Source organism: Cupressus sempervirens, chromosome 4 (genome assembly GCF_028749045.1).
Source record: "Cupressus sempervirens isolate cs-2001-9-10 chromosome 4, ASM2874904v1, whole genome shotgun sequence".
NCBI lineage: Eukaryota > Viridiplantae > Streptophyta > Pinopsida > Cupressales > Cupressaceae > Cupressus > Cupressus sempervirens.
The window spans coordinates 310,358,271-310,371,793 of record NC_143121.1 but is presented as its reverse complement, the minus strand read 5'-3'; the positions used below and the strand labels follow the sequence as shown (position 1 = coordinate 310,371,793).

Here is a 13,523-nt window from a genome sequence, read left to right as displayed (position 1 = left end):
ATTTGAAAAATAAAAAATAAAATATTAACTTTAAACTGTTTCAAATTGTTCATGATGACGCTTCTCATGCATCATCATGCATAGAGGTCATTAAAATTTAGTCATTGATTCATTTTTAAAATTAACTATAAACTATATTCAACCTAAAAAATTGTGAGATGATGCCCTTGATATCCATGATCACATCATTAAAACTTATTCATTTATTCAATTTTATTATGTTCAATAGATAAATAAATATTGAATAAAATAAAGAAAAACTTGAAAATTTTGTTATAAATGATATTCTTGATATCCATAATTAATAAATGTTATTATAACTCATTCATTCTTTTTATTCACTAAATGAATAATTTTTTTAAAAAAATGTCCAATACATACATAACATAAATATTTACTAAATAAAAGAAATTTTATCATATAAATACAAAAATCCTTCCAAAAGGAACAGCTTATAAATTTTCCCTAATTTTTTTTCATAAAAGTTTTAAAAATAAGGACATCAAATTTACGTCATACGACTTCATTCCGCAATTTGTACGTATAACTAACCATTCTCACCTCGTATGTATTGCGCAGGGAAAACGCACCTTCAAATCTGATCGATGCCACGTGGCTCCACGTCTTCCATAACGACGAAGAAAGACAAGAAATACAGTCCTTTTGAAAAGGAGAAACATATTTGGAAAGTGGATCCTATTCTTAGCCATCGTGCACAGCAGGCTCATAACTATTTGGCGACAAAGCCTTGCATTTCAACTTTGCACTCAGCCCCACCGTACTTCTTTCTCTTGAAGGGTTTCCTGTTTTCCAATCAAAATTATCTACAATCTTTGTATTCTCCTCTAAAATGCTGTTATTTTGTCGTAGCATAAGACTTTTGTACATCTTCTTGCTGAGTTCTTGGTCTTGTCCGAGGGCTTTGGACCAATGTAATTCATGGCATGGTGGTTAAGTCGAGCGTATTTATACAATCTACCAAGCAGTAAAATAATTCACGTGGAGCGAATCGCAACAAGAATCGTCGGACATCGAGACGATTGGAAATCTTTTCAGGTTTTTATAAAACATAATTCTACTTCTGAATTCTCATTACTTTCTGGCTTCTTGTGAATGCCTGGTAAGGTTAAGTTTAATTTTAGAATTATTATTCTTTTCATGATTGTCATGGCGAGTTGCATGTAACAGTGAAGAGTTACGATCTTTTTTCTTTTTAACATTTTCTTTTTTTTGCCGACTCCATGTAACTTTTTATAACAATCCATTATTAATGTGAAAATTCTGTACTCTTGTTCAAAGTCTGAGGACACTAAGGCTGAAGACTAAAATGAATGGTTAGGTCTAGTTGCTTTTTGCTCAGCACACCCAACTATACTTCGACTACAGGGTAGCAGTTAGCTCATCAGAAATATTCTATGAAGCGGGAATTTTTGATCACTGGTTTGTTTAAATAGCGAGGGTGAAGGTTTTCTTTGTTAAGGGTTAAGATTGTCTAGAAGAATCCGGAGAAGAGGCTTCCTAGAGCCTTCCATTGTACAGTCCAGATTAGATGTAGAACATTCTAGGATATAGAATACTCTAGAAAAGGAGTTTCTAGTTTTTGGTACTACATGTATAAAAATGTGATGTGCACTTACAAGCTGTGCATTGTTAGAAGACATTTGAAGGTCTGATGTATGTAAGCAAGCTAGATTAATATATTGTTGTTTATCAGTTATATATCTCTGTTTTTTGGCTCTGTTTTTCCCTGCTTTCTACATTACAGCAGTTATTACTTTGGTTTTTATGTTGCTTATGACCTGTTTTAACATTCTTAAAGTTGATTTTTAAGGTCACAGCTGAGCTATGACCTCAAAATTGTATTTGAAATCCCTGAGAGAGAAAGGGGACAATTTTATTGTTTGGATGTATTCTTGTATGCAACAAGATGTACCGAAAATGAGTATTTGCCGCATCCTATGAAGTCTGATATCATTTCTAATATGTATATTTTCCTCACAATAAATGGTTTTGTCTTTGATATTCTTTGGTATGTTTAGGAAGTTGGTAAAATAAGTCCAAATAGATGTATACATCTGAGAATGCAGTGACTGTAATATACCAATCTTTTGATGGGGCATTTATCCAATTTTGGATATAACTCCAACTGCTGATGATGACTATATGATGTTGAATTGAGAATCTGGCTATTGCTGACTTGGAATGGCTAGCTGTGAATGGTGAAGTGTCTGAGTCTATTGTTGCTGAATCACAATTATGATTACCATGCTCAAAGTATACATTAGAATTAACAATGTGAAACTACTGATTAATTGCCAATGATGCCACTGTGCATAACACAGGTGTATGGGAATGACAATTGGATGTTCCCGTCTGCATCTATGCGACTGCAGATTTCTTAGTCAAATAGTCATCTTTGATTCCTGCAATTGAGCTTGCTAATGACACAAGTGCTTCCTTATCAATGACTAGCTTTATATTCCTTGCCCATATTCTTTGTGCTGACTGTATTCAATTACTTTCTTCTTTTTTTCCACCATCATTGATTATTGTTAATGTTTGGCTTAATGATGAAATATTTAGGAGAAATTAATGATTCCTCTAAATTCCTTGCAACCCCTTGCTTGCGATAGCGTTTAGTCTATTCAATGATCACCGCTCTATGATTTTGTTGAGTCAAATGTCAAGTCAGGTATCTCTTTGTTTTATTTTCCTTACCTGCGATACACTTTCATGTAGGAATAATCAATCCCAACTTGAACAATATTTCAACATCTTGCTAATAATATTAGTCCCTGCCATATCCTTTATCGGTGGAAGCCATCTACTGTAATAGCCTCTAATCTCCATCCAACACTCTTAATACTTGAGCAGATGATAGCTGGAAGAAACTTGGTCCAAAAATGTTATTGTCCATTGTGAAAATATATGATTTGTTTTAAACATTTAGTCCTCCAAATGCTCCTCTCCCCATTGAATCATTTCCATAATAAGTGTTTGAAACTCAAGACCTCCCATTTAAGAGGTTCACAATTTACCGTTGTGTTATAGGCTCTTGCCTAGCTTAAATCTTATTTTAAGCTTATGTAATCATGTTTAATCATTATTTATTATCAATCACATATTTATATTATAACTTGGTATTTAATTCTTGTTATAGTTTAATATTATGATTTATTTTATTATATTTTTCTTTGGGAGGGGACATTACAGTTAAATTCTTTGTGAACAATAGATCTAACCTTGTACACTAGCAGTATAATGCAGTTTGGTTGGAACTTTCTTTTACAATAACCACATTTAAAATTTGATTTGATTTGTTGGCAAATACTCAATTGATCCAAACCTTCATAACTGAAATCTTTGAAAATAATAAAAAATCAGCACAAATATAATTTTCAAATTGAATCACCTCATGTGGAGTGTTAACATGAATGCTGATGATAGTACTTTGGGGGAGTATTCGAAGCATTGGAGAGTATTGACATGTTGCATCCATGACTGTGTTTTTCATTGATGTCAACATAGTATGGTTTTTGTAAAGACTAGTTGAGTAGCAAACAAAGATCTTATTCGTACAGACAATGGTTTGATTGTTTGGTGATGTGCGGTTATGGACATGTTTGACATAGTGTTATGATGATGTGGTCAAGTGCGCAGAGTCTAAGTCAAAGACGTATGGAAGTTGTACCTGATTTACAGAGAGCAGTTCAAAGACAGAGCATTTGGAAAGCAGTTCTTGATGTTTGTTCACTATCTTACATCTGAGATGTATGAGAAGATGCGTAGCCAGGCAGTGATAGAGGATAGTCTGTTGGTGATGTCAGCAAGTGCGCAAGCCCTAGTATTGCACGTGTGAAGTTTTGTATAGAATGTGAGCTGACAGTGCTATTGTAAAAATAAATAAACTTATTATAATTAATTGGGAAAGCCTCAAGGCCGACTCAAGGAATTATTATGAAGATATGGTATAAAGGAAAGATGTTTTCCTTGTTTGAAATGTGAGTATGAATGTCATGATCATTGTATCAAATGCGAAGTGCAAAAAGGAGCAGAGTGTTTGAGGAATGCATGTTAAGCGATCCAAGGGATTATTGATTGCGAGATTTGTGATCTGGTTACAAGATCAGAAGGAGCAGAGGTCCGGTTGACATGATAGAGGAAGAGGAAGGAAGTACATTTCATTTCTATTATTTTGCAAGGAATAATATAGAGATCATTTGGACAGTGGGTCCAGCTGTCTTCCACAACTCCTAACACGGTTGGAATCTCCTAGCAGGGACTCATATGTACTGAATGTATTCATAGACTCCTAACAGGGTCCATCCTTGTAATGTCCCCTCTTTAGTTCGACATGACATTGATCATGGATTTTGCCTATTCCAGACTCTCGTAGGCAAATGGTGTGGAGAGAGAGTCAATTCTGTGGATCAGATGGTCATATCTTGCTCTTGAAGAAGTGTTAAGAGGTTATATTTTATTATTATGTGTTATTGGGGCCTACATGTTATAATTTTAAGTTGAGTTGCACTTTTTATTTTATAAAATTACTTAATTATAAAAAGTGCATTATAATGAGATTTTATAAAGGATGTTTCTAGAAGTTCTAGAAAAAGTGCATTATAATGAGATTTTATAAAGGATGTTTCTAGAAGTTCTAGCAACTTCTTAGAAAAGTGAATAAATAGAGGGCTGGGCCTCTCATTTTGGACATGCTTGGATTTGAGATTTCTTCTACTTTTTACATTGTGGAGCAAATTTGTAGTCTCTTGGGTTTGCAAATTATTATTTGATCTTTGGGAACGAATCACTCCCTTGGATTGGCAACTTTGAGGGTGTGAAATATCACCTGAATTGTTGCATTTGAGGAGTTGGTAATTCAGCCATCTCATTTGGACTTCATTGAGATTCAGTTATAAGGGTTTACTTTGGTTGGAATAAGGGTTTCAGTTGTGCCCTAGCATTTGTGGATTGATTAACAGGGTTTGAAGACATAGTTGTGCATTATTTTCAGACTGCCAGTTCAGGGTTTGGACCCACGTTTTTGCTCATAACTCCTAATTGGCTTGACGGATGAATTTCATATTTTAGGGGGTTATTCAACAACCCTAGGCGCCCAGATTTACTGCTTTTGGAGTGACAAAAAAACGCTGCAATATTTTTTATCTAGCAGCCGTACCAGGCCGTACCTGTACGGCCCTGTCAGTTGGGCAGCAGCAACAATTTTGTGAGTCGGTTTGGGGCAGATTGTGAGGTCTTCGTATGGCATTAATTCAACATTCATATCCGGCAAAATTGGAGCTATTCTAGGTGCACAAACTGAAGTTTTGATTGCCAAAATAGTGCATGTTATGGATTAGAACAGTCAGCACTGTCATTGCATAAATAGTTATTTCCAGTCATTAATAACTGTTGTAAAAGTTTCGTCATTTGCATTCCAAATCTGAACTGGGTTATTGTTCATGTCATAACATTGCATTGTCAAGAGCTTGATGTATTAGAAGTGCATAGTTGTGACAGTCTCTCATTGTAATCAGTTCTATTTGCTGTCATAAAATCAGAATTGCATTGGACTTCATATTTGAGTTTCATATTGTCATCTATCTCTTAGATTGGTAGTGTTATAATCTAGAATTGTTGCTCATACATTATTGGCATCATATATTGAGGTTTCGTTGTACAACAATTAGTAATATTGCAGCCTTATTCGGTTACATGCCAACTGTTTGACAAAATTCCTAAGTCCAGTTTGAGGGTTTCAGTGGCCTTTATAGTAAGGGTCATTACAATCCTCTAACAGGGAACATTTATATTAGTACATCATCTTGTTGGACCATCCCCACTGGGTTTTCCCTTTGATCAAGGGTTTCCCTAGTTAACATATCTGGTGTTATTGTGTATGAATATCTTGTTGTGGTTTCTGATTATATTGCTCATATGGTTAAAGTTTAATAAGGTTGATAATTGTGATATTAGTTGGATAACTGATTCACCCCCCCTCTCAGTTATATTGGTGGACTATATATTGTAACAATGGAGAAGAGGGTTTTTATTTTTAAATCTAACAGTGGAAACCAATAGGGTTTTCATCTTTTTGATCTTTTATAGTGAGGGTTTTTGTTCTCAAGTACTCCAATTTTGAAAATGAATTGATACAATGGAAAATGAATAATGCATTTGACCAATTTGCCTTGTATAAATTTCTTTTAAGTATTCAATTTAAACCTCCCTTTTCTTTGCAAAATTGTATAAAAATACTTTTAAAAATAAACATTAATAATATCTACATTGCTTTCAAATTAGAGTGATCGAGCCAACTTAAAATTATTATTTTTGATAAGTAATAGTTTTATTCATATTTTGAAAAGATTATATTGATTTCAGATAGGCCTAAAAGCCTTGATTTTCAAGCATCCCCTTACTTTGCAGCCAGAAAAAAGGCCTTCTTGCCTTGATATGCAGGTCCCTCCCATTATAGACCAGTATAGACTTGACGACAACGCCCAACAACCCAACAAAAAAGGTTTGAAACATCCCTCCCATACACCATTACAAAGACACCACAAGGAAGACAACCATAGACATGCAACAACAAACACTAAGAAGACCAAGAGGAGATATGCCCTACTATGGAAAATGACAGCCAAAATCAAACAGGATGCAGCTCACCCGTTCCTCCATCAGGCCGTCATTTCCTCTTGTGACCCTGTGATCATCACTCCACCCACCGTAGACAGCTTCCTCGACTTCCGACCCAACACTGGTGGTGGCACTTTCTTTCCATTTCCACTGTTTCCCGTTTTGAACCTTGCTCGGTGTGTGTTTCCTTTTCCGTTGCCTGTTCACTTCCAAACGCTACTGGTCCTCTTCCCATTTGGCAAGAAATTGAACCAGGTTCATCCACGTTGTGAGCGCCTCACCTCTTCGCTTCCAAATTGGAGCCAAGGTGCTAAAGATGAGGAAAGGTTGGACTCCTTCCCCAGGTGCCTCCATACAGTGCCATACACCTTCCGTAGTTCGAAAACTAGACCAACCAATGCCATTTCTAGCCACTTCTCGTATCCTTGATGCCAGTTTGGGTCCACGCAAAGCTCTATAATCTTTGTGGCCTCCTCGTTTTGGTCCAAAAGGAAAGCTCATGCATAAAAAATGGACAAAAATGTCCAGGTTTGTTTGTGTGCGGAAATCCTTCTCCAAAAATTCCTTGCCTAATAGTCACTCAATGAGACTGACAAATTCATCTTCTTGGATATGAAAAGCCTCACCCTGACGGCACAGAGTAATTTCATTGTTGAATCCTAGGGTTCACTTCCTCTTGGGACTCGACAGGTAGAAGTTCGCCTCCATCTGCCGTTTAATCCTTTCTCCAAATCACTATGGAAAGACAACGACATTTAGAAAGGTATACAATTTAACTATTTCCTTTCTTTGGAAAGTTCTCCAACTCCCAACGTCACCATGATTGATGCTTGTACCATGTGAATTCTGCTCGATAGCACTGTCTCCTCAACACGTGCCATTGAAGAGGACAACAGTTGTTGCCTGGCTTCCTCTCTTCACCATCATATTGGTGTCTTGTTAGCATTTAAATCTAAGCTTGTAAAAACTTCTACCATTTCTCGTTTGTCGTCAAGGCTAACACCAAAGTTGGCCATTTTGTCCGCCAACCCATTCCCACCCCTTCTAATATGTGTGACATCCGGAAGCTTTCGAAGCCTTCAAGCAATCTTCAAATCCTTTTTACGTATTTATCCAAAGTCCAAGCCTCCATGTTTCCTTTTATCACACTGTTTATGATGATTTGTGAGTCGCCAACTATTTGGATCTTCCTTCCTCCGTTTTTCTTTGCAACATTTAATGCAAAGATAGCTGCTTGGCATTCTGCCACATTATTCGTCCCATCTTTCAAAGATTTAGCACTAAGAACCATGACATTATTGTTTGCATCAAGGATTGCACAACCAGTCCCACTTTGGTTTGAATTGCCTTTGGAAGCTCCGTCAAATTGCTTTTGGAGGAAAATTATTAACCCTTGGAAGCCCTTGAGCGGGCGGCCAACTTAAAAGTATTATTCTATTATAATTTTTTTAATTAAATTATTTTGAAAAGAGAACAATGGCACATTGTTAAAAGAAGTGATGGGTAGATTTTTCCATATAAATTGATTTAACAAATTGAGTTTTTAGCTTGGAGGAAATATGCTTTATTTGAAAACTTCACATTATTTTGGCAAAAATGGCCAAATGCATCTTACACGACCATTAAGTTTTAACATTGGTCTGCACAATTGAAATCCAAAAAACATCAACTTGAACAAATTGAATAATAGTGGAAATAATATATGTTATAGACAATTTGATTTCCAACATTAAGACAAAATTAAATGCGAAATTTAAAACCAACAATTGATCTTGCCAACTTTAATGACTTATCATAAACAAAATGGACCCAAACATTTAAGTGACCTACTAAAAATAGTGTGTATGAATGGAGACAAAAAGACCTTTGGAAGATAAACCCAAAAAGACCTTTGGAAGATAAACCACAAATAATTAATAAACTGATCCACTCGGATGAGTACTTAAATAGATGCCCAAATGGTCAGTTGAATAGCCTTGAATAGCCCTCAAAAGGCCTCCTAATCACCACATTAGCCTACGGGGACTACTAATAATAGGCTAACCTCTAAAAATAACTGATGCTTAAAAGGCACAATAATTAGATGTACAACTGCTGAAGGAAGGTCAATGTTGCTACTTAGATCTAAATGTAAGGTACAACTTCCTATAATGATAGAGTGGTGTTATCTTTTTGTTGATATAGTGATTCAGTGAAGGTTTGATGGTTGTGGTAGCTGGTCATGGAATCTGGTGCAACAATTTAAATGCTGTGCAGTAGCAATGTTGAAATTTGCTAACAATAAACAATGTATAAACAATGTTGTACAACAATGAATAGGCTTAATTTTTGTTTTGTGAACATTAGATCTTACCTTGTACAACAGTAATAATGCAATTTGGTCGGAACATTGCTTTACAATAGCCACATTTAAATATCGATTTGATTTGCTTGCAAATACTCAATTGATCAGAACCTTCACAATTGAAATCTTTGAAAAAATTTCAATAGTCCGTACAAATGTGATTATCAAATCGAATCACCTGATGTGGAGAAGAGGTCTTTTATTTTCAAATTTAACAAGGGAAACCAATAGGGTTTTTGTCTTTCTGATCTGTTACAGTGGGGTTTTTTGTCCTGAGTACTCCAATTTTGAAAATGAATTGATACAATGACAAATGAATATTACGTTTGACCAATTTGCTTTATATAATTTTTTTTTGGGTATTCAATATAAACTTCCTTTTTCTCTGCAAAATTATTTAAAAATACTTTAAAAAATAAATATTAATATCCTAAACTGCAGCTTTGGCGCATACCCCATCGTTCTAGGTACAAAATGTATTGGAAGCGAACATGGTTAAAATACCATTTGGATTCGCGCATGATTCATTTTTTCCTTCTCTGAAATGTTTTAACCAATTTCCCGCCAAATCTCATCGTATCTAGCTTCTATAAGAAATTTCTAAAATTAATCCGAGAGATTTACACGTTTTTAGGAATGATTTTTCCTTTCTATTGTTTGCGTGATTTGGGGATGATTTTTCCATTTTGTTAGCTGTAAATAACCTTCTATTTCAGACACAGGATTTGCAAGAATAGATAGACCACAATTCTTCTTGTTGGAAACACCATTATTTGCAGACGCTTTTGAGGATGAACGATTAGTGGAGGTAGGAAGTGACTGATCCTTTTTCAGAAAATGTTTTCTAGAGGACGCAGAGGACTGTTGAATAACTTGGATCTTTGCTGCAAATGTACTAACATGGCCAATGTGATTGATGTCTTCCAAATGCAGATTTGAAGACTCCTAAATATGAGAGGAGACATTTCTCATTAAGAGACATGTCTCTATAGTTAATCATCATTAGTTAATAAATAACTATATGTATAACTCATCTTTAAGCATATATGTAATACTAATATATTAACCATATATGTAATATATTATTATATAATAATATATAATGTATAAAATATATAGTATATATTATATTACATATATAATATATATTATATATATAAGATATTTATCTTAAAGATGATTTACCATCAACAAGGTAGCTCATGATAAAATCAATCCAATAGAAGCTACAACCTTAACAAGGACAAGCGAGGCACATTGGTTCAAATGCAATATGAAAATCTTTCCTAAATATTTGTGGAATCACATGTTGTTTCTAAATAATTCCTCCTATTCGTAATAATCAAAAGTCTGACATTAGACTATAGTTTCTAATGACGTTTATTATTATCATGTTTATTAAATTGAAAATTTTAACTATTCAATAGTTTCTGATATCGTTTATTAAATTTCACTACATTATGTCTTATTTTCTACATATTTGATATTTCTTTCTAAAATGGGATGAACATTGATTGATATTAATATCATTTTTTGTTTTCATTTTGAAGTGTACAAATCTTTATTCTATATTTTAGTAGTTTTATGGTTGGTATTAATGCATATTAAAGTTCTGATGGCTTTATATTGGAAAAATTAACTTAATAAAAAATTCATATTAGTAAATTAAATATTATTAAATAAATAAAATATTATGGAATTAATTTATATTCATAAATTAGAATTCAACAATGTCAACTTTTTTTTGATAGATAAATGGCCTAAGCCTTGATACATCATAATTACATGAATACATCCGGATAATTGGCTTTAGTCCCAAGTTACATTTTTCCGTCATCCTTCTAGGTTGTTCCTCGTCCTTCCCTTCTTCTGCCTTCGATCAATATCTGTATATAATCTAAGCACTACATCTTGAACTTATCTAAAGGATAAAGCTCTACAAATCATGGAACATGAATAGAGAAAGAGAATAGAAATGAAATGTAAAGTAATAAAACATTTTCTTAAAAAAATGAAATATACATCTAAATTATTAGAAAATAGATCTAATAGAGTGAAGTAGTCATTCCTCAGTTGGGAAAACATATATTAAGCAATGCGATTATCAGTTTGTTACATCGAAGGTTGTTTTGCCAGCTTAGTTACATAAAAACACAACAATAATAACTGAATAAAATAGGGGCTAAGAGGCTCCCTGTCATGCTGAATGTCTATTGAATCCAAATTAGAAGATTCCACAACCTCCAAATTCACCTCAACACCATCTTCCAGAATGAATCTATTTTTCCAATCATATTCTCTTGGGATGTGCGATGAAGGCAGTGGGTAAAGGCTAAAGAAAGACCCCTTAATCTTCTCCAAAATAATGAGATGTAAACAATGGTTGAAATTCAAAAAAATCTAAACGTACCTAGTTCAAATGGAGTCCCTATATCAAAATTTTGACTTCATATGTATGAGCTTCTTCTATACATGTATTAGCTAATTCATCCACTCTTTGATTTCTCTCCCGATATATATGATTGATTGTGATCTTGTCAAAAGTATGACATAGTGAGAGGGCTCTCAATAAAATTGAGTCCAATCTCCAATTAATGAGGGATCCTTTTCTTATAACATTTATTATAATTGTAGAATCTTCTTCAATTTCTACATTCTTGCAACCAAGAGTTTTGCACATTTCTAGTCCTTCAACTAAAGCTGTTAATTCTGACCAATTTATTCGTTACTATTCCTATATATCTTGCTAACTTTTCTATATGCCCTTTGAGTGATGGATACTACAACCAATGCTTGCTCTGCCTGGATTTCCTCTTGAAGCTCCGTCAAAATTGAGTTTAAACCACCCCTCCTTAAGTGGTTGCCATTGGCACACCTCTTGTTTGCTTTTTGAAGCCCCCCGCCTATTATAATATATGAGAATATAAATTAATTTTAATATTTAGTTAAATTATAGTAAAATAAAAAATATAGAGAAAATTAGTATATTGCATATGAATGTATTAATTAAATAATAAAAATATTAAATAATCAGTAATAGAAGGATTAAATAAATAATAATATAAATTTTCTATTAAAATATGACTTACAAATTTATATTTATAATTATAATAGTTAATTTTTTATAGTTGATCAAATATTTGACCTTTATTATTTAATAATTATTAATTGCTTTTTGAATTTGTTGTTAATAGGATATGTTAACTCTTCCACCTTCAAAACAAATCCAAAATCACTTTTATGGAAATATGTCCAAATGATAGAACAAGTAAAAGGAGTTGGAACATTTGTTTGGATATGCAAGTTTTCTAATGTGAGGTACAAAAGTTCATATAGTCGTGTGAAAGCCCATCTTTGTGTGATTCCGCAATAGGGTATATAAGCATGTCCAAGAGAGGATGGTAATGGATGACCACCTCAACAAATAGTAGGATATATTAGAGAGCAAGAGGAAGTAGATGCAAGAGTTTCTCGTGGCACAAACCATCCTTTAAAGAAAGGGAAGAGATCAAGTAAGCATCCTCCATCTCATAATGAATTTCTTGATGTTGTAGTAGAGAGCCACCCATTTTTGGGTAGAACTAAAGAACCTATTAATGTAAAGAGAAGCAAGGTGCCATTAGAGAGTGCATTTAAGAATGACGGTAGGGAGATTGCGGATCAAAGTGTTGCAAGATGTTTATATTTAAATGGTCTGTCATTTAAATTTGTATGATCACCACATTGGCAAGATATGTTGAGAAAAGTAAACGAGGCTCCAAAAGGGTACATGGGGTCAAGATATGAAGTGCATAGCACCTTATTAGCAAAGGAGGTAAAAAGCATAGACACTGCATTGGCTCCTATTAGGATTTCATGGAAATGAACAAGGGTGTCAATTACTTCTGATGGGTGGAAGGATGTCAAAAATTGACCACTAGTCAATGTAATTGTAGTGTGCCCTAAAGGGGCAATGCTTCTTAAAGATGTGGATTATGAAGGGCAAGTGAAGGATGCACAATTTATTACTAACATCCTTATACAATGCATCCAGGATGTGGCTCCTCAGAATGTTGTCCAAGTAATAATGGACAATGCAAAGAATTGTAAAGCTGCAGGCATGTTGATTGAGACATGGTTTGAACACATATTTTGGACACCTTGTGCAGTGCACTCTCACAATCTTATGCTACAAAAGTTGGCTAGGAAAATAAATTGGATTAAAGAAATCTATGCATAAGTTGAAGAGATCCAAATGTTCATCACAAACCATTGTTGTGAGGTTTTCACACCATCGCCCCAACAATTTTGGGGACCCCCTTTTTCGGGCAAGACTTGACAATTTTCACAAGTGTTGTATTTTTTTTCAGTTGCCTTTGCAAAATTTGGAGTTGTCCAGAGGTTTTTTTGAATTGATGATTTTACACCTTGGATGCATATGGGCCAGGATTTGATTTGATTTGTTTTCACTTGGTGCGAAACTTGATTTTTCGGAGCATGTGATTTTATCCTTAGGCCAAACAGAATTCAACAACTTTTTTCAATGATTAAAATGATATCT

General features: G+C 34.1%; 1 protein-coding gene across 2 annotated transcripts in view; it reads left to right on the top strand.

Moving 5' to 3' along the window:
* Window positions 1-573: 573 nt before the first annotated feature.
* The window catches only part of LOC149561250 (histone-lysine N-methyltransferase CLF-like), a 200,328-nt gene continuing 187,378 nt past the window's right edge, over window positions 574-13,523 (top strand). For both annotated transcript variants that reach the window (XR_016363793.1, XM_089825035.1), the window contains exon 1: window positions 574-1,056. The gene's annotated coding sequence lies outside the window, so the exon portion shown is untranslated. The remainder of the gene's footprint in view (window positions 1,057-13,523) is intronic.